Below are 23,922 nucleotides of genomic sequence, written 5' to 3'. Positions count from 1 at the left end.
TGTTTAAAAATACAATAAATTTAGCATTTATAATTTAGGAAATTATTTGGATTTGAAATAGAAAGAGGGAAATGAAGCCAAAGCATTATAAATAAATTACACCAACAGTTGATGTTTTCTCTCTTTTTTAACACAGCAAATTGGAACTCTGGCTGATGGCTTTGACCATGCTAACGATTCATACTCCCTCAGCAAGAATCACAAAGAATAATGATGTTAGCTGAACTCTTCCAGCAAGAAACAAACTTTGACTTTTGCTCTTGACCTCTCAAGATCACTTTTATAATTCCACAATGTGAGACAGGAGGACATGCAGAGTCAAAGTCCATAGAACACAATTATAGGGGAAAAAAATAAAGCATTGTTTTAGCCAGTATGGTGGCTTCCTTGTAACATTCATTAATACCTGAATGACCACAGAAATGTGGGAAAATAAAATGATACACTCTAGATAACTAACCTGATAATCAAAGGATGATGTACTTCCTCAAGCAAAAAAAGAAATATTTGGCAGCATCCTCCAGCTCAGCAATGCATCTGAGATACTCAGCTCAGACTGTTTGTCACATATACACAAATGAGTTATACATATATTTAAATATTTTAAGTTTAATCAAATACCTTTTCTCAATTGCTTTGACTTCCCTTTGTATTTCCCGTTATCTGTGCCTTGATGTTTCAAAGCGAAAAAAAAAAAAAAAAAGTAAATATGTTATGTTTTGGGAAATTATGTTTTCTTGCATGATGACCCTTTCCTAGGGTAAAAATAGCTCAGTTATCAAACAAGGAAAGAAAATGCTAAATTTTAAGAATTCTAGTGCAAAGTCGGAGCCCCCTTGCCTTGTGCAGGGAGATTTCAGAGCTGACCTCTGCCCACTTCCCCAGCCTCGGTCACTTTGAGCGACCCTCCCTTTTACTCATTGTTGAACATGTATTTATCACAGCTGCCCACTGCACCCCATGAGACAGTGTTTTTCTAATGATGTGACTTTGCTAGTGGCAATGTGTCCACCTTTTCACCTGGCTTAGTCTTCTAGTGCTGCTGGAATCAGCTTCAGTCGGCATCACCTTCGCTGTCAGGCTTTCCTTGCCCTCCTCCCCCACGACAGCTAGTTCAGAATCTATCAGTGGCTAACAGATGTGGAAAGCAAAGAGTTTTCCAGACCCTTCTAGAAGAAAGGGAGTTCCTGAGGAGGCAGCACATCTAGCTCCATGTCCAAGGCCTAGTTTGGAGAAACTGAAGGGCCCGGGCATAAAGATGTTCAGCGGGGGTAACCGTGGAGCTGGCAGGGATCCCCAAAGTAAGGAGGATTGATGCAATAATTATGATAACATCCGTCATTCAGAGGGAATGTGTTTACCACATTCTAAACACGTTGAGTAAACAATACTGGCTATACTTAAATGATGCTTTTGTTTTGTTTTGTTTTGTTTTACTGAGCATAGATACATACCAGAGTTAGAGAACAGCATCTGCCTAATGTCAAAACCTGTGAATTTCATGTTTCCCTCATAGATTTCAATAATCAGAAACTCTGTTATATATCTTATTCAAATTCATTTAACAACTGCCATTCACTATTTTTTGCCTAAGGAATGCAGTCTTCAAAGAACTCCTTGTTTCTGTTTCATTAGTTGGTTGTTCACAGGAGAACACTAGAAGTGAAATATTTTGCCCATTTCTCCTCTCTAGTCCCCAATCCATGTGAAAATCAAGATAATAGTCATTAAAACACATGATGATTTGGCCCCTATTTTATCTTGAATAATCTTTTAATGCTATGTATCTGAGGGAAACTAAAATCTGAGCTTATATTTTATACAGAAATATGTTTCTTCCTTTAATGTTAAAAGAAACTGTAAATTAAGTTTGTGCTTCCACCAGATTGTATTCCCTTTTGTGATGGTTAAGTTTACTTGTCAACTTGGTTAAGTTACGGTGACCAGTTGCTTGGTCAAACACTGGCTTAGATGTTGCCATGGAGGTGGAAGTTTTCTGGAGAGTGAATTAGCATCTGCAATCAGTTGACTTTGAGTCAAGGAGATTATCCTCCATAGCATGTGTGGGCCTCACCCAGTCAATTGAAGGCCATAAGAGTAAAGAACTGAGGGTTCCTGAGTAAGAGAAATTTCTGCCTCAAGACTGCATGATCTACTTCTCTCTGAGTTTCCAGTCTGCTGGCCATCCCTGTGGATTTCAGACTTAAGACTACACCATCACTCTTACCAGACTTCCCTAGTCTGCCAACCTGAATATGGATGTCAGACTTGCCAGTCCCCACAACTGCATGAGCCAATTCCTTAAAATAAATGCCTTTACACACACACACACACACACACACACACACACATAACGTTTTCGTACACCTACGTATATAGGTGTATACTACATACAAGCAGCCCATTGGTTCTGTTTTTTGGGAGAACATGACTGATAAACCTTCCTTGCTTTTTGTTTTGTTTTGTTTTGTTTTAGTCAAATTTAAGTTGGTTGAAACAAGCTAACACCCAAGACAGACCTTAACCCAAAGAAGAAAGTGTTATTAAGTATCAGGAGTATTTGAAGTTACCCAAGAAGGAGGTCAGTAGTGGGGGGACCCAGCAAGTGAGGAGAAAGTTTATAGAGCTGCTGCCTCAGCCTGGTTTTCACTGTTTATCTGCACGATTGACCTGATCCTGTCCACAGAGAAACATGCGCATCAACATACATTGCTTCCAAACAACCTTCAGATCACTTCAAATTACTTAGTCAGCCAATATTTGCTACTAAGTATAGGTGTTCAGTGTCCTTCTGCCAAGTATAGACAGAAAAAGGTCAACAATATGTTGCTGCCTTAAGTAGAGTGTCCAATTCTGAACTAATCATCTTTAGCCAGATAGGAGCTTGGAATGTTGAGCACCTATGGCTTCAGGGGATCATTGTATATGCATATACACACACATACACAGATGTGTGTGTATGTGTGTGTGTGTGTGTGGAGAGAGAGAGAGACATTCTCAGAGAAGAATGTGTGGGTCAGCAGCAGATAAATATTATAAATGGCTAGGAGAAAACAGCAGAGTAACTTACAATTTTTTTCCTAGAATACATTGCCATTTCTTCTCGTTACCTCTGTTTTATGCTCATCTTTCTCTCTCCCTTATTCCTTTCTTTTATATAAAATGATGTGTATAAAAATCTTTTATTCTGAAATCTGTCCAGGTCCTCCTGTCTTCTATGTTCTAGTTCTACATTTCCAATATTTTTAACTTTCATACCAGGTTATATCTTTCAACATCGAACACATTTTATCTAAAATTAAATTAAGTTGTACATTGAAAACACCAGTTTTCCTCCTTAAACTTTGCCCCAACAACTGCAGAATGTTGTAATATCCCTCTAGCTATTTTTGTGTCCTTGTTCTCTCTCTGCCCTCTTTTCTTTGCACAAACTCCTTGTCTTAAACAATCAAGCACTAAGCAATCCCGTTTAATTTTATTCAAATCTGAGTCTTCCCATTGAAGTCCTTACATCTATAGGGACCCTCATTGTGCCAGTAAAGTTAAAAATGAAGACACAAGTATTTTTAAACAACGTTTAAAAATAGTATGTGAATGAACATTTTATCAACGTTTGCTGGGAATGGCAAAAATGACTTGACAAAACCAATTGTTATTTAATATGCTGATTACACAAATATTAAAGTGTTCCTGAGTAAACACTGACAAGCAATTTCTAGCTCAATTCCACTTAGTAGCTAAAAGATTTAAGGGAAGAATTGATGGTCATGAAGGAAAAATAAAGAAACAACAGTAAAGTGTAGTAATTGTTTAGAAATTGTTTCTCTGTCTTTTTCCACTTTCCTTCCTTGTTTTTTATAATTGTAAAATGGAATCACTGCAATGATGACATGCAATTAAATATTTCAGATAAACTCATAAGGTAGAAAAGTAAACAGATAAAATTTGTGTTACTTCATTACATTTGAGTTTGAACAATGCGGCTAATACTTGAATCAAATAAGCACAAACTGAACCTAAGAGCATCCCAGAAATTCTGGATTCACAAAAACCTTATGATGAGGGGAACCTAATGATTCTCTCATAAAATGGCAGCAAATTCAGGATGGGGGAAATATCTGATGCAGGCCATGGACTTCCTAGAATACCATTAAAAACAGACAATCTTTTTGTCTTTATTAGAGAAGTGGGTTTACAAAGCAATCATGCATAAAATACAGGATTCCCATGTACCACTCTTTTATTAACACTCTCCCAGCTGCTCAAGGCCCTCTGCTCTCCTGGGCTTGCGGCCTCCTTCTGCCTTCAAAGTCAACAATGGCTGGTTGAGTTTTCTCAGGTTGCCCAGCTCTCTGGTTCTGACACTTTACCTCTCTCCTCCCAGTTTAAGGACCCATTTGAGTATATCAGTTATCCCTGGATACTAAAGGATAACCTTATTTTAGGGTCAGCTGATTCGCAACCTTAACTCCATCTGCAAACTTAATTCCCCAGACCATGTTAAATAGCCACGCCCAGATTCTGGTAAATGCGATGTGGGCACTTTGAGGTCCACTATTCTGCCTGCAACAAGAGTCTTGACTGTTCTTGGTTAGCTGAAGGATTTGGTCCTTCCTGCTTTATTCTTGAAATAAGTTCCAGAATACTGCTTTTTAAAAGATATATCCACTTACTCTTTTCTTTATAGCAGTCATTGCTAACATTAAAAAAGAAGAATGATCACAAACCTACCATCACAACTAGAGTATCTAGAAAAAGAAGAGCAAACTAAACCCAAAGCCAGCAGAAGGAAGAAAATAACAAAGATTGGAGGAGAGACAGATTAAATAGAGAAAAACAAATAGACTCAGTGAAACCGCAAGTTGGTTTGTTTCAAAAGATCAATAAAATTGACAATCTTTGGCTAGACTGACAAAGAAAGAAACATAGGGAACTTAATAGCTAAAATAAAAAAATGAAAGGGGGGCATTAATACCAACCCCACAGAAATTTTAAGAAGACCATAAGAAGATACTTGAAAAACTGTATACCAACTAATGGATAATCTAAATGAAATAGACAAGTTCTTAGAAAAACACAAACAACCTATACTTACTGTAGAAGAAAACATAAGATCTCAACAAAACTATTACAAACAAAGAATTGAACAAGTAATCAAAAAACCTCCAAAGAAAGAAAAGGCCAGGACCAGATGGCTTCACTGGTGGATTTTACCAAACATTCCAAGAAGAAGTAACACCAATCCTGCTCAAACACTTCCAAAACACTGTAGAGAAGGGGGAACTCCCAAAATCATTCCAGGAGGCCAACATCACCCTAACATGAAAGCTAGATAAAGATATTAAAAAAGATGCAAAAATCCTCAACAGAATACTAGCAAACTGACTCCAATAGCATATTAAAAGAATTATACACCATGATAAAGTGTGATTTACCCCAGATAGGCAAGGGTGGTTAAACATAAGAAAATCAATTAATGTAATACACTACGTTAACAGAGTGAAGAAAATACACACACACACACACACACACACACACACACACACAATTATCTCAATTGATACAGGAAAGGCATTTGATAAAATCCAGCCTCTCTTTTTGATATAAACATTAGGAATAGAAGGAAACTTCTTCATCATGATAAGGAGCATGTATGAAAAACCCGTAGCTAACATCTTACTCAGTGGTGAAAGACTGAAAACTTTTCCTCTAAGATCTGGAACAAGACAAGGATGCCCACCGTCTCCACTGTTATTCAACATTGTACTGGAAGTTCTAGCCAGAGTTCTGTAACAACAGAAAGAAATGAAAGAAATGCAAATTAGAAAAGAAGAAGTAAAACTTTCCATATCTGACATTATCCTACATGCAGAAAATCCTGAAAAATCCACAGCAAAGCTCCTAGATTTAATTAATGATTTTAGCAAAATGGCAGGGTACAAGATTAACACTCCAAAATCAGTAGTGTTTCTATGCAGTAGTATTGAACATTCAGAAGAAATCAAGAAAAATATCTATTTACAACAGCAACTAAAAGAATCAAATATGTAAGAATAAATCTAACCAAGGATGTAAAGGACTTGTACACAGAAAAAAAACAAAGCATTACTAAAAGAAATCAAACAAGACCTACATAAACGGAGGGATATTCAGTATCCATGTATTGCAAGACCAAATGTTGCCCAGGTGTCAATTCTATCCAAAGCAATTTACAGATTCAAAGCAATCTCAATCAAAATTCCAACAACTTTCTTTGCAGAAATGGAAAAGCCATCGTCAAATTTAAATGGATGGGTAGAGGATCCGGGATAGCCAAAATCAGCTTGAAAAGGAATGAAGTTAGAGGATTCACACTTTCCAGTCTTAAAACTTATTACAATGTCACAGAAATTAAAACAGCATGGTGCTGGCACAAGGACAGACATATAGGCCAAATAGAAATAAACCCTCATGTCTATGGCCAATTGATTGTTGATGAGAAGGAATTCTTTTATAGCTTCTTATTTAAGTAATCTCTACTTCCTTCCTTTCCCTCACCTCAGATGCCTTCATAAAATGGTGCTGAAAAATGGAATTTACCTCTAGTGCTATTTTGAGGTTGACATGATAACCCTAATAAAAACATTTCATAAACTCTTATTTGTAAGTACTTTTACCAGGAGTAATTTACAAATACTATCTAAATCATATATCAAAATGAAATTGAGCATTCCACAATAACCTGTATTATTATGCCTTGGCAATGTTGGTTCATAAACTTGAAATGAGTTTCATTTAAAGGATTTTTCAAACAGGTTAAATTTTCACCTATTTGTTGGGGGAAGGAATGATTTATGGATCAAAGGATTTCTCAAGACCCCAACAATCCTGTGATTCCATTTGTCATTAGCATTAAAATAAAGTAGAAAATAAGACATTTCTTTTACAATTTTTCTACCCAAGTAGGTGTGAAAGGCTTTCTAGCCTACTGCTTCCAACTCATTGAACATCATCCACATTCTGACTGAGAGTTACACGTCCGTAACGCTTGTAGGTTTTATCTCTAATAAGCGCAATGAAACTAAGCTTAGTTCCCATAAAAAGAAATACAGTAGAACAATGTTCCTGCACTGCAGGATAGTAGCCGATTTAAATTACAATATTGCGCAAATAAAAGAAAGAAAACCAAAATGTTTTGTTCACAAAATAAAGCTTAAGTTCAAAACTACTTTACCATCACTCATAGCATAAGCCCAGTAGCATTAGAGAGCAATTTTCAATACCAGTAAATACCAAAGTGAGTACATTTCACATGCAATAAAATGAAATGGAACAGCAAAATGTTTGAGTTGAAAGGAACATTACAAGTACTAAAACAATCATCTTACTTTGTAGTTAAGTCAACTTGACACTCAAACTCTCTCTAACTCTTGAACCCTTCAGCTGTGTCTGGGATTACATAATAAGCACTATCTTCTGCATTTCATACCAGTTATCTATTCCTCCATAATAAATTACCCCCCAAACTTAATGGGCTACAAAATAATAATTATTATATCATAGTTTCTGTTGGTGAAAAATTTGGGGAGAGATTCACCTGGGTTGTTCTAGCTTAAGATTTCTTATGAGGCTGTAGTCCAGATATCGGTGAGGGCTGCAGGCATGTGAAGCCCTCACAGGGATGGAGAAGACGCTTTCACTGTGGCTGGAAAGCTGGTGCTGGTGGTTGGCGGGAGGCATCAGCAATTCACAACATGGACATTTCCACAGGGCTCACGACGTTGCGATTGCCTTCCTCCAGAATGAGTGGTCCAAGAGAGAGCAAGGAGGAAGGCACAATGTCCTTTAGCCCCATCCTCAGATGCCATGCATAGCTATTTCTGTAATATTTTGTTGGTGACACAGGTAAGCCTTATTCAATGTGGGAACAGTTTATATAAGGTCACGAATATCAAGAGGCAAGAATCAGTGGGCGATATTGTGAAGACTGGAGAACACTATACTAGTCCACAGTTATTTCTTTTACTTCCCTCACTTAATGAAAGCAGGATTTCACCCATGCTCATCACTTTCAAGGCAACCTACTCAAGTGTTGGCACCTCCCCTTCATTTTTAAATCCCTACTCTAAAACTCCCACCAATTACAAAGTCAATTAATGACTCGAAGTTTTCTTTGTTCTCCATTTCTGCCTCCAAACAATTACTCCTTCATGTTCTTTTAAAAAGGGCAATGCAATTCTAATTATTGTCCTCAACGAACATGTCAGTAACTCCCCATCTTTCAAAATTTTCTGTCAAACCCTACACTCACTATGAGGATAGCAAACCAAATCTCTGGCTTCTCAGTATTTCAATGTCCTTATTTCCAAGTAAACTAGTCCATTCCACTTGAGTGACACATTCACATGGCCCCAGTTCAGAACTCCAAAATCAGACACCCATCACCCAGATCGGTTTGTTCTCCCCTATCTGTCCACATTTTTTAAAATAATTTTTTTTCTATTCTGGAATACTTTAAGTTTACATTTAGATTACATTTAGAAGACATTATAGGAAGTTTCCACATATCCCACACTGAGTTTCAGTTCTTCCTAATGTTATCATGATATACCATTGTGGTACATTTGTCAAAACTTACTCTTAGTCATACATCATTATTAACTAATCACCAGGCTGTACTTAGATTTCACCAGGCTTCCCATTAATGTCCATTTTCTGTTCTAGGATCCAATCCAGGATAGCACATTCCATTTAGTCATATGTCTCCTTAATCTCCTCTGTCTGGTCCATGTTGCCTTGTTTTCTGGGACCTTAGCAGTTTTGAAGCCTACTGGGAGATATTTGGTAGAATGTCCCTCAGTGTGGGTTTGATTGACATGTTTCTCATCATCAGACAGGGGCTATGGATTTCTGGAAAGACTCTTACAGAGGCAAAGTGCCTTTCTCATCACACCACATCAGGGGTACATGATAGCCACATGGCATCACTGAGGATGTGGACCCTGATCACTTAGTTAAGGTTGTGTGCACCAGGTTTTTCCTCTGGAAAGCTAATTTTTTTCCCTTTCAAAACTGTATTCTGTGGAAGCAAAGTTACTGTTTAAGCCCATACTCAAAGGGCAAGAGATTGAACTCCACCTCTGGGGTGATGAAGGGTCTACATATATTATTTGGAATTTTTCTGTAAGGAAGAGTTGTCTTTCCCTCCCTCCCTCCCTCCCTTCCTTCATTATTTATAGAATTACGGACTCAATTTTTTTAAACTTTATGTTAAAATCCTCTTTGCTCATCTTTTCAACAACTCCAAGTACTACTAATCATACATCTCATGATACCCTCCAATCTACCAACTCTTTTACTTTTCTCCTCAATCTGTAAACTATCTCCCTTTTCTACCCTAGGTCCCATAATCCATTATTTCCTTAAATTCTTACAGACATGTCAATCCCTCTTGCTGTATTTCTTCTTGTTGTATCCATATATTAAACCCACAGGCCTGAGTAATTTCTCTTTTCCCTGTACTGAACTTGAGAGCAAACCCATTAAGAAATACACGAAGGGGCAAACGGAAAATACCAGAGATTAATTGTGTACAAAACACAGACTTTCAAAATTCTGCACAATCCTACTAAGTTTCTTTTATTAATTTTCCCGTTTAATCTTAGCAATGAATTTTTCAAACTTTTTCTACATTCTTGAAATGACCAAATCATCCCCTCATCACAACTCAGTGTCAGTTAAGATACCATCTTAGGAAAAGATACCATCTTGCTTCATACATTTTATCAGACCTACTTATCTGTTTATTATATGTACTCTTTCCATCTCCTTCCCTTTTATTACAACTGAGAAACTCTTTCTGTCTAAGGCCAGTTTCCCTCCTGTAATTTACAGCTCATATTATTCTCTAGCTATGCTCTCATATCTTGAGTCCTTTTCTCTTTTATACACGCAGCCAGTTTCTCTCATCTGAATTACATAGACTTTCCTCTTTTTTTTAATAAAATACTTCATCATTGTAAAAGGAGGTATACATAAGTACATTGTGTATAAAGTACAATAAAATGAACAAATGCCTGCCTAAGACTCAGCTTAAATAACAACAGCAATAGCCACACGTCTTTCCCGATCATGTTCCTTGGCTCTTCCCCAGAGCAGAGGTAACCACTTTTTTCCCTTTATCACACCTTTGTTTTTTGTACTAGGTTTATAATGTATGTGTGTGTGTGTTTTAAAATTTAGTGTTAAGTATACATATGCTTTCTTGTCTTACTTTTTTCCCATTCACGTAGGTAGGGTTGTGTTCATTTTCACTAATACATTAATTCCATTATACATTGACTAGCTAACAATTTATTCCATTTCCTCTTGATAACAATCTCAAATATTTACAGACTTAAATTTTTTGGCTTTATTTATTATTTTTATTTACTTATTTACTGCTATTATGGTCATTGAGTAGCATAATTAGGCATTAACTTAAGCATGCTTTCAAACTTATCTAGATAGTTCCAAATTGTTTTCCAACATGATTCTATCAATTTACATTAACACCAACAGTAGGTAAGAATTTATGGTATTCCACATTCTCAAAACAACTTTTAAATTTTTTGTTAATCTAGTAGTTGTAAAATGTTCATGACTCATTATAGTTTTAATTTGCATTTATTTGATTCAAAACCTTTTAATCTGTTCATTAGATATTGTTCCCCGTGATGATTTTTGCCCATTTTTCTGTTTCATTCCTAGTGTTAGTGATTGTTTTGTTTGCTAAAGCTGACAAAATGTAGTATACCAGAAATGGACTGGCTTTTAACAATGAGGATTTATCAACTTACAGGTTTATATTTCTAAGGCCATGAAATGTCCAAATTAAGGTATCAGTAGGATGATACCTCCTCTGGAGACCCATAACCAGAAAGCTTGGGTTTCTCTGTCAGATAGCAAGGCACACAAGGTGACGTCTAACGGTCCTTCTCCCCAGGGTTTTGTTGCTTCCCGCCTCTGGCTTCAACAGCTTTCTCCTAGCTTCTCTGGGGCATTATCCATGAGTTTCTCTGGGTTTTCTGTGCATCCTTCATCCTTTTATAAAGGACTCCAGTTAGAGGATTAAGACCCATCTCGAATGAGGTGGGTCACATCTCAATTGAAATAACCTAATCAAAAGTTCCCACCCACAATAGGTCAACACCCACAGGAATGGATTAAAAGAACATGACCTTTTCTGGGGTACATACAACTTCAAACTACCACAATGATAGAGGAAACACTGTATGTTCACCAAACCCTCTTTCCTTCTCTTCCTGATAAACCAGCTACAGTATATTCGTGTGTGTGTGTGTGTGTGTGTGTGTGTGTGAATTCTTGGCAATGGAATGTGAGCAGTCATATACCATTTCTAAGACTGACCCCTAAAACTTCTTGCATGATCTGCCACATTGTCTCTATATCATCATTATCCATCAAAATCTAGAAGATCTAGAGGAGGATTTAATGCCCTAGGTGATGATGAGTTACTTTTAAGAAAACCTATTCTCTGAATCACCGTTGGAAGTCCCACTTTCCAATAGCAAAAGAACTGAAGCATGCATGAGGAATAAAGCTTTATTGGGTTAAGTCATTGAGATTTTGGAGATAGTCTGCTATAGCAGTTAACCAACACTAACTTGTACAGTACTGTTCTTCTTCATTCTTATTCATATATTCTGGATGCTAGATTTATTCTACTTTACGTGTAGGGAATATTTTCTCCCCACTTTAAACTGTCTCACACTTCTTGTTACTTTATAACAGAATAGCTCAAAGAGAGGCACATGTGACAGTCTTATCTTTGATGGCTTGCCCATATGTGTCTTGTTTAAAAATTATACCCACTGTGAGATCATAAAAATATATCCTATTTGCCTCTGTTTTAAAATTTCACCATTCAAAGTAAAGTATTTAAACCACCTGGAATTGAGTTTTGTGTTTTGTATGAGAAAGGATCTAAACTTATTTGTTTTTCTATATGGATAAAAAATTATCTGGGTACCATAAATTGAGTAGCACACCTTTCAGTATTGATTCAATGATCCTTCTGTAAAATATGAAGCTTCATTACATGAATCCTTTCCTGGACTCTCCTTTCTGTTCCTTTTGTCTTTACATCTACCCCTGCATTATTAAATTGGATTGATTTACTATAATATTTAATATTATACTATTAATACTAACAAAATATTTAATATTTGTTGTTGAAATATTTCTTTTTATTTTTCTTTAGGAGCATCTCTTACCTAGTCTTGGGACTACTATTGAATGTTTCTGTCTTTGAACTTGCTAAAACATTTTCTTGTTGCAATTTTATTTTTTTCATAATATGAAATAAAGTTTAAAAGTTTTCCCATAGGTAGAAATTTGTGTTTAATTAACCCTAGGTTTCTTACAGCTTGACATAAAACATGTGGCTTTTCTTTAAATACATTTGTATTGTTGTTGGTATACAGAAATGTAACTTCTTATTTTTTTTAAAGATTTATCTATTTTCAGGAAATTTTCAAAACTAGCCTTTTAATTGTAATAATCCACTTGATTATTTTGAGTATTTTTGAAAATACTTAAATTACTTTGAAAATATCTTGTTGCCTCTCTGGCTAAATATTCCAGGTCAACATCAAATAGCAGAAAAAATAGTAGATAGACAATCTTTATTCCTGTTTTACATATAGACAACTTGCTTTGGATTTGGGTCGGCACTCTGTAAGAAATTTTCCTGCAGTATTGTGCACCGGCTTTGAAATTCATCAATTTTTACACCACCTAGTGACATAATTTTGGTAAATTATATTTCTTATATTTTGCTGGAATTGGTTTATTAATATTTTGCTAGTATTTTTGCATCTGTATTTGGGGTGAGATTGGCCTACACTTGGCCTGCTTTATTCATAATACTTTCAATATATTTCTCTTCTCTTTTCTATTTGTTATTATTGCCAGACATTTACCTATACTAATTTTTTGAAAATACCATTAAAAATTTTCCCCTATTATTTGTCTTTTTCCTTTATATTTAGTTCCTTTTAATACCCTATTTTATGTGAATTTATTTTTTTTTTTGTTAGACTTCAACCTTTATTTTGGAGGCATAGATCATGAATTATTAATATTTCTTATTTTTAAATAATATTTTAAACTTATAAATCTCAATAAAATACTGCTTTGGTGGCACATATTTTTAAATACTTTAATTTAATAGTCACTTAGCTCTAGTTATGTTTTAAATTTTCATTATGATTTATGTTTTTATCCTAAAATTATTTAGAAATCTGTTTCCTTTTTAATTCACAAAGATTTGTCTTTATTGTTGATATCAAGGTTATTTCATTGTGATTCGGTTTTGTGCCAATTTTTGAAATATGTTGAGATTTATCTTATGGGAGTTATATGGCTGACTTCCATAAATATTCATAGGTACTTAGGAGAATCTATAATAAATATTGGATATGAGACTAACATCAATTATTTTAAGCTTGTTAATATTATTTTTCACATGTTAAATATTTTTAATTTTCTGCCTGATCTAAAAATTAAGATATACATTACAATGTAATATAAATTTACATATGTATAATTATGTATTTATGTATGTAGTTAGGCATTTTATTCATATATATTTATTGCATGCATTCAAGTATACAAAGTTTTATTTCAATCATATAATTTACTGTCTTGGGTTCAAGATGCCGTCATCCAGAAAATATTTTAATTTATTTCTGTCAGGTGTCAGGTGAGTACCACCATTTCTTAAATAATTAAATTTCATACTTGTAATTTTGATGGCATCTCATGCAATATAAATTCCCACCCATGTTAGGATTAGATTAATCTCACAGTTTGCAGGGAACATTTCAGTCCTATTTCAATCCCTTCAACATCCTGAACTGTCTGTCCACAGAGCCTTCGCATGTCATTCCCCTCTTACAGAAAGTTCCAACCACCCTTTCACTTTCCCTCACTTACAGTTTAGTCTTAATCTTTCTTCTCATCTCACTTGAAATATTCAAGAATTATTCCCTCTAGGCAGTTCTTCTTCCCTAGGATAATTCCTTTGTGTATACACTGATAACAACCTAAGTAATGCTCTGTTTCGGTGCTTGTGTGAGGTTTTATTAGCATATCATTGCTGTCAGGTTCTAGCGACTCCACCAGGCAGAGGTTTCCCGAGGGCACAAACCAACCCGCCTTCTCACTGCGCTGTGCCGGGTACCTGCGGCAGGGCTTAGGGTGCTGGATGAGCAATGGCAACCTGAAGGTATTTTTTCCCTGTATCCCAACGTGGTGGCAGCCCAGCAGGGCTAGGAACCACTCCCCTCCCCCAAGTCTTCTCTCTTTCATGACGTAAAGTTGACTCACGATTCCTTATCTCTCAACAATTTAAGGAGGAGAGTAGATGAGAAACAAATTGTATCAGATACGCTGAAAATTGTATAACCCTCACCACAAAGTGACACGTGATATGTTTGATCTTTTGTATGATCATTTATAGAAAGGCTTGTGGAAATCCAGGTAACATAATGGTCACACACATAGGATAAGTTTATAGAAAGACTAAGCTATTTTTCTCCCAAAATAGTATTATTTAGTTTAAAGATGATGTTAAAGGTGCTGGCAGGTGAAATACAACCTCACAGGAAGGCGTTATCAAGAGAAGGCAGCGGTTGACAGAGTCGACTGAGAAAGAGCGCTCTCCAGAACCTTACAAGCATATTTCGCTTTCACTTAAAGCTCCCCAGTTCCTCCCGACTCTACCAGAAAGCTTAGCCCAAGCTACTACTACACCTTCTTCTCTGAGACACCTATTCCAACCACTGCCTCCAAGACAATGTCTCTCTCTGATGAAATCTTAAAGCTCTTAATATTGTTTTTGCCAATTTTCTGAGATCTTGGGCAAATTAACCGTACTGCGCCTCAGTTTCTTGTTTTGCAAAATGGGATTTAAAATAGTATCCTGCCTCGTGGGTTTCTTGTGAGGGCTGAATGACATAACATACACAAAGCACTTTGAAGAATGTATGAGATGTAATAATGGTAATGATACTTGGTTATTATGAATTACAGATTTTACTCTTTTCATCCCAGAATGATTTGTTTTCAGTGATTCCTATAGTTGTCATGATCACACAATAAAATATAAAGCCATTGAAATAAAAAAATCATAGCACATTTTATTTTTAATTTGGCAAGGCTTGAAGGAGCACTAAAACTTCTGTGCCATCTGGTTTGGAGGCCAGATATAAGCTGCAGTCCTTTATCTAATTTTGAGTATGTCCATGTATTGAGCTGCAGATTTATTTTCTTTTTAATGGCACCAACTATCACAGCCAATAGCCGTAATGGGCAGGATTCCTCATTTATTTCCCTATCAGTGTTTTACAGCCTTTTTGGTACAGATTGACACCCTTGACTAGAGCCTTCCAACAACTGTATCTTGCTCCCCAGATTCTGGTCACTGTGGCTTAAAAGATGAGTAACTATAGCGTCATAATTTCATGTGCATGCTCTTGTATGAATCTACAGTTGTTTTTGTCAGGATAGAGTGATTTAGGGTTTGCAAGATGTGCCTGGACTTCTGTTCCCCACTCGGAAAACTAGCTCTCTCTCTGCATGTAAGCTGACACACAGGAAAGGTTTATGAGGTTTATGAAGAGAAGTTCCTAGAATTCTACTGGGGCACTTGCTACAAAAAAGTCTGGCAACAATTTCCTAGGATTAAAAGAAAGGGAGGCAATGGAATCAGTCCTAGGAGGGGGGCATAAAAGAACTATGGCAAAGTTCAATCCTGGACATGCCCTGGGCTTCTCTCCATATGGACTTTCCTGGAATAGGTAGTTTAGCTTCTCTCTAGCATCAGACCTCCCTTGTACCAGAGATCCAGAGGTGGTGCTGGGCAGAAAGCAATCCCAGTGATGAGCCATCCATCTGCCTCCTCTGGGCATTCTTTGGCAGGATGGTCAGCACACATTTTATTTCATATCCTAAAACTCCAGCCAGTGTTTCCAGGAAGGGAACAGGAATTAAATTTATTTCACTGGCAGTTGTCAGGGACAAGAATCTATGTCCAGTTTTGTGTTTGGCTTGGACAGCCTCACAGATACATGGTGTAACTTTTTAAATCCAGGCACCTTCCTAGTCCAGTTGTGCAGATCACAGTGCAAATTTTTTGCCTTCATCCTTATAACTGGTTTGGTTTACAATGTTTTTTAAGTGAGAGGAAGACTTGTATTTCCTATTTGAAGATTACAAGATCAATATTTCAAAAGTCTTTAAATGCAAATGAATTAGTTGCTGCATTTTTAAAGTAGAACATCTGCAAAACAAGTTTTATTGCTTAAGCAATATGGTACTCTACTAATGGAGAATCCCTGTATTACTAAATGAAACAAGAGAAAAGGTATAATGTGTTTAGGATTACAAAAAGAGATAGAAGCCCAGTACACTACATTGAAATGAAACTAGAACCTTTTATCATTTAAAATAATGAGACACAGCCATAGACTTTACATTACTAAAAACTATATATTGGCAGAGAATGAAATGGAGAATTGTGGTTTGGAAGAGGGTTGTTATAGTACTTTGAGAAGTGTCATAAAAGTTGTGCATTGCACTTTAACTATCTCCAATAATTATTTATAGGGTAGAGTCATACCTTTGGTGTAGATGTTGGTGTTTATTGATGACAGGGGTTTCAAGCAGGGCAGACACAGACTGAGAAAAACATTACTCCTATCAGGAAGTAGAGGATAACAGACTAACTTGTTGCTTCTCAAGGAAAGTTGAGAATAAAATGAGTTGTGAATAAAACCAAATGGGCCACACTGAAAACAGGTGAATGCAGCCAACCCTATGCAGACGGACACAGGCATCGATGTGACAGAATGCACCTGAGAGTCCCCACAGGGTGCTGAGAGCACTGGGCCAGCAGCCCCTGCTGCCTGCACCACAGCACAGCCAGGCTCAGTGACTCAGCAAGAGAACCCTTCAAGAATGCCCAACTCAGTACAGAGGTCTCCCGGTATCTCTTTTTGTTAATTATGTTTTTATTGTAGAATATAACATATATACATAAATGTGATAACTTTCCAAGTCCAATTTAACAAGTAGTTAGAGCAAATTTCAAAGAATATTATAGGTTGTAATTCCACAGTTTCAGTTTTTTCCTTATTATGAAACATAACAAATATACAAAAAGATATTATCTTCCAAAGCATGATTTAGCTAGTAGATATATGGAAAATTTCCAAAGTTATTATGAGATATAGTACCATAGTTTCAGTCATTTCCTTATTGTGAAATCTAACACATCAACAAAAACGTATAGCTTTCAAATTACAATTTAACAAGTAGCTATATAACAAATTTCAAAGGATGTTATGAGTTACAATTCCACCATTTCAATTTTTTCCTTCTACTAATACCCTAGAAACCAAGGAAAAGAAAATTACATGAAGATTCAGTATTCATAATCCTTTGTTAAATTCTACCTTGTCAGTTGCTACCTCTTCCTCTAGTTTAATCACTTTCCCAATCATCAGGGGTGTCTAGGCAGAGACTGCCCTAACCTGTTCATGTTGAAAAGGGGTGTCAACTTTATAAGAAAAGGGGACACATCTAGGTGATTTTCTTGAAGAGGCTATTGTCTCTAGGTTTCAGAACTTAGCTGGCATAGGGCACTCTGAAGGATTTAAGTTTCTGATGAATAAACTTAGTGAGTGAAACTATTAGAGTATGATATTCCTATTAATTGTACTCCCTAGCATGCAATGTGTAGAATTTTTCCATGTACCTTCTGTTGTCAGCTCTCTGTGCCAGTGTCATCCCTTAGAAGTACACCGGCAAGCACTCCCCATGTGTCTTAAAGATGCGCGGCAACCACTTCACCTTCCAGTGGGCGTAGGGGTTGCCGAGTGAATGCACACCTCCCCACTGAGTGACCAGAGGCCGAGCCCTGCTTGTGAGGATGTCACATCACACCTGCCACCCGGAGCTGCACAGGTGGGCCTCGTGCTTGATTTGTTCTATGAACTTCCAGATTTACAGACCATTTTCATCAGCCTTCATCCTCTGACTAAAAAGAATAAGAGAATAGTCATTTTCCCAGGGTGAACTCAAAGAATCTGTGCTCAGATTGACTAAAAGAAGCCATAAGGGGGAATAATACATAAAAAAATAAGGAAGCAGAAGAATAGGGATGTTAGAACTGAGGTAAAGGAAACTGGGAAAAAGAGAAAACTCTACCCTAATAGCTGTCTTCAGACTCTGGAATATCTGTCCTGCAAGAAAGGGATTATACTGGCTTTGGATCCCAGGTTCAAAATTATAACCAACAGTTAAATTTCATATTAAGATAGTTTTCAGTTCATTGAATGGAAGAATTTTACATCAGTTAGAATCAGTTAAAATACTCTGCACTTGTGTTCAAAAATAAGCTATAAAACATGAATTATTAAAATCAATACTATGTATCTCCCAAGGATTTTATGAGTTCCATAATTTTTCTACTGAATGATAGAAAATGAGTATTTCCATTATAATCTAACCCTCAATAGTGTTAGAAGCAATAGTGATAATCGGGTGTTATTAAATGGATACTTGCCCCAGGAACCAGAGACATCCAGCCACATAAAGTCCTTGAGAGGAATTTCTACCCAAGGAACATGGCAAAGGAGAGCAAAGCTTCACTTCACTTCTTGCCGAGGCGTTGGCCCCAAAGGATAAAGGGAGGATTCTGGAGGACTGGAACAGTGAAAACACCACGGCTTCTTTAAACTAGTGAAGGAGTCCCACCACTGCAAGCCTTGGAGGCACTTTCTGCCTGGGCCTTATTTCTCTGGATTTTGCCTACACTTGAGTGTCTGCATGGAATGAATAATCAGTAGAAAGTGAGAGTGGTGGTCAGGGCTTCAAGAAAGTGAAAGTGCAGGTTACAAACTGACCAGGGAAAAGTTATATGCATGTGCTGACCTTTTGTGTTTTAATAATTTTAATTTTTCAACTAGATATATCCCCAGGAAAAAAAGTAAAAAGTTTAAGATAAAAAGTGACAGTCTCTTTCAATCCAAATCCACCTCATATTCTTCTAACCCAATGATAGCCACTACTAACACAAATGTCCACAAAAACACTATAAGTTCTGATTTTGTGTTTACAAATACATTTTAGTAAATAGGTAAATTTGCAAATACAGAATCCAAGAAAAAATGAGTATTGGCTCTACACAGATCTATTTGATATGGTAGCAAGGAAGAGTCCAAAAGAGCAGGTGGCATATCTGTTAAAATTTGAAGGAGATGACAGAGAAAAGCACATAAATATCTACAGAGAAACAATGAATACAAAAGACCTGTGATTAAAGAAAATCTGGTTTGTTTAAGAGACAGGAAAGAGACAGGAAGAATGGGTGAGAAGAAGATGAAGTCAGAAAAGGAAGTTAGAAGGACAGGGCAATCAGAAGAGAATATCAAGAATTTGCCACCGCAACAACTCACCTACGTATGTGGCCTTAAACTTCCTGTTGCCAGGTGTGAATTCCTCAGGTTTCTTTCAAAATTGGTTCCTCAACTGCTAGGCTAGTTCTATCCCCTCTCTCCTACTCAAGGACATTGCCCCAGATAATCTTTTCTCTGTCTCCTGTATGATCAGTCTCCCCTCCCAGGTTTGATAATTTCCATCAGTAAACAAATATGCTATTATTTTTTCCATCTTGAAAAAAGTTGTACCCCCTTCCTATCTCTAGCTCCCACTCCATATCTCTGTTCAATTGAGAGCAAATTTTCTTGAACATATTGTCAATTCTCACTGTCTCCAATTTACTCCCATTTACTCATATCCATTACACTCAGGCTTTTTACCTACACAAAGTCCATGGCTGTGGGATGCGTCAGTCATTTCCACACAGTCACTTTCCATCCAATGGTCAATTTGCATTTTCATCTTACTGCTCTACTAATAGCATTTGCCATGACCGAGCACTCCGTTCTCAAAAGACTTGCTTCATATGGCTTCTAGGACATCTCGTTTTCTCTTTTTATTTTGTTTTATGTATTTATTTGTCTTTCCTTTACTGTCTGCTCCTCTCAGTCCCATATCCTGGCCTTTCACCCTCTCCTCATTCTCAAATCAGACCGTTTTACAGCCCAGTTCTTGTATTCCATTCTTTATCTGTGCTCACCCTCTTGGTGAGCTCCTCCACAGTGGTAAAGAAAACAACATTTCCTGTTGATTGCTAAAACTTTATTCAAGTCCAGACCTCATCCCTAAGTTTCAAATCATGTAAACAATCACAACCCTGACAACTCCCCTGGAATGTCTAGTGGGCATCTCAATTCAAACCCGGCCATGATCAAAATTTTGATCTTTCACCAGGAAATGGGAACTATTATCAGTCCAGTTTCTCAGCCAAATAAAATTCCTGCTGAAGATCGTTCATTCCATTTATCCAACCCATCGCTAAATCCTGTCAGCTCTAGTTTCTAAATATAACTAGAATCTTCTGCTCTCCACCTCCTCCCTCAGCACCATCACCTTGGCCCGAGCTACTCCACTCTCATTTCGACGGTTGTCTTCTCCTCCTCCCTGGTTTTCCTATTCCCAGCTCATTTCTGTCACTTTACTTATAGCAGACAAGCAAGAGCAAAGCTTTTTAAAAAAGCTTCAATAATCACATCCCTCTTCTCACAACCGTCCCATTGCATCTAACTCACTCACGACTGCCGCACTCACCTCTCCAGGTCTCTGCAAATTGTACTTACTCAGTGAGGCCTTTCCTGACAACCTATTTAAAATAGGCCACATGTGTACAGCCCACAACCCCTCACTTTGACATTTTCTTTCCAGTTACCTAATATATTTTCTTTCACAGTCCTTACCGCTAACCAGCAGCCTATATATTTTACTTATTTGCTTGCTTGTTGCCTGTCAACCCCATTTGATGATCAGCAACGTGACCAGAGCATTTTCTTCAGTTGGTTTGCACTGTAGCCATCTCCCAATCACTACCACCGTCCTCTACTCAAGGGCACTGTTCTCCTCACTGCTGTCCCCATAGGTTAGTTGAGCTTGTTTTTAAACTCTAGAGAAATGGAGAATCATATGGTATATATATGCTTTGGTCTGGCTTCTTTCAGTCAACATTACTTTGTGAAAATTCACAAATGAATACCTTAAATTTATCATATCACTCTTATCGGTCATTGCTGAGTATTCCAGAGGAAAATAGATGGCTGCTAGAAAATAACATTGCTAGGTCTCAAGGAAAAGAAAGTATAATAAAAATGAAATCCTCAAATTCTAATACACAATCAAAGGCTTAGATGCAAATGACAAGCATGTTGGTTATGCTCATGTGTCAGCTTGGCTAGGTTATGGTGTCCAGTTGTCTCGTCAAGGTAGCACCGGCCTGATTGCAACTGTGAGGAAAGTTCATAGATGTAAATCAGTTTTCAGTTGATTGCACCCATAGTTGATTGCATCTGCACTCTAAAATCTACAATCAACAAAGAAGGTTGACTTCAGCAGTGAGAGGAGCCTCATCCAAATGATTTGAAAGTTTTAAAGGGAAACTGATGATGTCAGCAGTCAGAAAGAAGAATTTCCATTTCTGTTTCAGCCAGCCAGCTCCTCCTGGGGAATTCATGAAAACCTTCATTGGATTTCCCAGCTTGATGCCAGCCGTACTGAATTTGGACTTGCCAAACCCCATGGTCAAATGAGCCAATTCCCAGATGAATCTTATAGTATTAATATAGGTATATATGTCCTGTCATTTCTGATTCCCTGTGAACCCTGACTAATGCAATAAAGGTCATGAAAGTTAGCAGTGTTTCAAAATGCTGATCTAATGAAATGCTTATTCTGAGAAATCATCATGAGCTCCATCCATTTTGAATTTAACCTTTTAAACTTGCATTTAAATTATAGAGCTTTGAATGCTTGCTGAGTAGAATACTTACAAATACTTGGCTTAGCTTAATTCTGAATATAAGTATAAGAAAGTCTACTGGGTTCTTACCATTTTAAGGTCCACCTCTTGGACCACCAAATCTGTGTTGACAGTACCATTATACTCATATTTGTGAGAAAGTGTTTATAAACTTATAAAAACTTGGAGCACTTTTTGCCTATTTTAATTTAGAGAATTCAAGCTGAATAGATTTTCACCAAATAGATTATATCTCTAGGTGTAGTTCATATGGGAGCAAGAATGTATGTAAATTTTTAGCCATAAATGTCTCTGTAAGTATTCCTATTGAAGAGCACATTTCTTTCCCCAACTAAATATTTCGGATCAACTTTCACCAATTCCTCTGTTCAAAAATCAGGGAAGAAAGAAAATCTGCTTTTAAAACTTTACGTTACTTTGAATAATCCAAATATCTACCATCTCATGTCTTCCTTTTGGGAACAAAAGGACATTTCCTGATAGACCAATTGTCATTTCAGTAACTCCCAAAGGCTGGCTTTATGGAGAACGACATCAATTTATCAATTTTCACTACTCAACTGGATCACCATACACTTACACCCTCATCAACTCTGTTTCTTTCTTAAGCTCCTACACTTCTGCTGCTTTTGCTCGAGGATGGCTCAGTACCTTCCCAGGTTCTCACTTGTCTCTTCCCACTTTAACACTGTTGCTAATCATCCCCTCTCATCCTATCTGAACCCTCCTCAGATGCTGCCTCTCTTATCTTTCTGAGCAGAGAGGTCCTCAGTTCACTGAACAACGGAGATGCTAGTAGTTGAAACTGGAGTTTAAAAGAGAACTTTCCTGAGAGTTGGTAAAAATGTTGCTAGTGGGCAGGGCTTAACCAATGAGTAGGTGTACATTTTTACTCTCTTTGTTAGCTAGCTAAAATACCTATGTGTTAGACAAATTTAGGTTTGTATTTACATAAAAAAGATAGAAATTCTTATTAAAATAATTTTGCTCTTTTAAGTTAGTCAAAGCCTAACTTTGATTTTTCAGAGAGATGATGATACTAAGAAGCAATGTTGCAGCAGAGCTTCCTTCCCACACCTCCCTGGGACAGTCGAACCAAGCAGGATACAAAGTTCTTGGCTGATACTCTCTTGGTGCCAGTGGCACTACAGATGACACACAGGTGACCTTTTCATGGCAGAAATAATTTTAGGACACTGACAAAATTTCTTGCTTGTTGTTTTTCCAGCTTTCCAGAAACTCCTGAAATTAAATTCTACATTTTGACCAGAGGTGATGGTTAACAAATCAGGCATTGCAGCTGAAAAAGATCTTCAAGACTCTTGTTCAAGTCAACAGCAATTGCTGCCAGAACTGACATCCTGAAAGGAAAAGAAAGGCTCAAGAGGTTCGAAATGACAGAACAATGATTACTAAAGCACCAAATTATTCTTTGGAACCATACAATCATCAAAACTGAGACTCAGGACAAGTACAATCAAAACTCTGAAATTCAATCTAATGAGATGACAGTGTGAGTTAGTTAAAAATCTGAATTACAGGGTAGTGGAAAGACATTCACTTTTAGAATTAAAGGATTTTAAAGGGAAGCAACTTCTAAGATCACACAAGTTGCAAATGCATATCCGAAGAAGTTTTCCTGGTATAGTTGTGTTTTTCTTAATTCGATTTTATTGAGATATACTCACACACCATACAATCATCCACAGTGTACAATCAGTTGTTCACAGCACCATCATATAGTTGTGCATTCATCACAATTTTTTAACATTTTCATTACTCCAAGAAAAGTAAAAATAAGCATAAAAATTAAAGTAAAAAAGAACACCCAAAACATCCCACCCCTCCCTATTATTCACGTATTTATTGTCCCTGTTTTTTTACTCATCTGCCCATACACTGGATAAAGGGAGTGCTAGCCACAAAGTTTTCACAGTCATGTGGTCCCACCATGTAAGTTACGTAGT

The 23,922-nt window shown here is 36.9% G+C and overlaps 1 long non-coding RNA gene across 2 annotated transcripts in view; it reads left to right on the top strand.

The window, feature by feature from the left end:
• The window catches only part of LOC119524351, a 54,345-nt gene extending 30,767 nt beyond the window's left edge, over positions 1 to 23,578 (top strand). The window contains exon 3 of one of the 2 annotated variants that reach the window (XR_005214798.1): positions 23,184 to 23,578. This is a non-coding gene — a long non-coding RNA (uncharacterized LOC119524351). Of the gene's footprint in view, positions 1 to 136; positions 287 to 23,183 lie in introns of those variants that run through there. The other variant, XR_005214797.1, reaches the window with a different exon arrangement.
• Positions 23,579 to 23,922: the final 344 nt, after the last annotated feature.

The sequence above is a fragment of the Choloepus didactylus genome (assembly GCF_015220235.1).
Source record: "Choloepus didactylus isolate mChoDid1 chromosome 5 unlocalized genomic scaffold, mChoDid1.pri SUPER_5_unloc1, whole genome shotgun sequence".
NCBI lineage: Eukaryota > Metazoa > Chordata > Mammalia > Pilosa > Megalonychidae > Choloepus > Choloepus didactylus.
Note: the sequence above shows the minus strand (reverse complement) of the source record. Positions and strands in the feature narration are given on the sequence as shown.